The sequence below is a fragment of the Arachis ipaensis genome, chromosome B6, assembly GCF_059453495.1.
Source record: "Arachis ipaensis isolate K30076 ecotype BB chromosome B6, ASM5945349v1, whole genome shotgun sequence".
Lineage (NCBI taxonomy): Eukaryota > Viridiplantae > Streptophyta > Magnoliopsida > Fabales > Fabaceae > Arachis > Arachis ipaensis.
Window position 1 is genome coordinate 45,420,570 of NC_142441.1, and position 1,383 is coordinate 45,421,952.

At 39.3% G+C, this 1,383-nt stretch overlaps 1 non-coding gene across 1 annotated transcript; it reads right to left on the reverse strand.

Annotated features, from left to right (window-relative positions):
- Positions 1 to 1,276: 1,276 nt before the first annotated feature.
- LOC148555393 (small nucleolar RNA R71) lies at positions 1,277 to 1,383 on the reverse strand. The gene has a single exon (XR_015888228.1). It is a non-coding gene; the product is annotated as a small nucleolar RNA R71 (small nucleolar RNA).

Here is a 1,383-nt window from a genome sequence, read left to right on the forward strand (position 1 = left end):
ATTGAGGAAGAGATGAAAATGAACTTGATCCGGAGAATGCAACATCTCCTAAGCCCAATGAATTCCCCATTTCTGATCTTACCCATTCTCTTTAAATTCTGCAATCTACTTTTATGAGCATCTTTCCCATTCCCATTTAAGATTCTGCAATTTACTTTCCGCTATTTACATTCAGCTCTTTATTTCCAGCATTTACGTTTTCTGCTATTTACTTTTCCGCCATTTAATTTTCTGTAAATCTCAAATCCAATGCTGCTTAGTTCAACTAGAATATTCCTCTAATTAAAGTTGCATGACCAATCAATCCCTGTGGGATTCGACCTCACTCTATTGTGAGTTTTTACTTGACGACAATTCGGTATACTTACCGAAGGAAAATTGTTGAGAGACAAGTTTTCGTGCATCAAGTTTATGGCACCGTTTCCGGGGATTGATTTTGTATCAACGATGATTAAATTGGAGGATAACTAGATTGAGCATTTTTCTTTTGTTTGATTTAAAATTCTGTTTGAGTAATTTACTTTCAGTTTTAGTTATTTTCTCCCCTTTCCCCTACTTTTTTTTTAGTTGTTTACACTTCAGTCCACTAACCCACTAACTGTTTGATATATTGCATCACTCACACTAACAGCAATTCTAACAGAAATACTTTCTGCATCTATTTCCTTGCTTGTGCCTTGTTGGTTGTATGACAGGGAGAAGAAGCGGGGCTTCAACTTCCTTTGATTCTGAACCTGAGAGGACCTTCCTTAGATTAAGGAGGAAAGCAAGAGAAAAATGAGTAGTTGGTGCGGAGGAAGAAGAGGAGTATTTTAAACCAAACATGGATGAAAATATAGAGAACCATCATGAAGAAGAGGCTCACAACCGTGGCAGAGAAGGTCTAGCAAATCATGCTGGGCAGGAGAGAAGAGTTTTAGGCTCTTATATCAACCCAAACCTAGGAAAATGTGGGAGTAGCATTCAAAAGCCAACCATACATGCCAACAACTTTGAACTAAAACCACAGCTCATCACCCTTGTTCAGAACAACTGTTCGTTTGGAGGAGGTGTCCAAGATGACCCCAACCAACATTTAACCACCTTTCTGAGGATATATGATACTGTAAAGTCTAATGGTGTTCATCCTGACACCTATAGACTACTCTTATTTCCCTTTTCACTCAAGGACAAGGCATTTAAATGGCTGGAGTCCTTCCCGAAGGAGAGCTTAATAACCTGGGAAGATGTGGTGAACAAATTCTTGGCAAGATTCTATGCTCCTCAAAGAATCAACAGGTTGAGAGCTGAGGTTCAAACTTTCAGACAACAAGATGGTGAGACTCTCTACGAAGCATGGGAGTGGTTTAAGGACCTGACAAGAAGGTGCCCACCAGATATGTT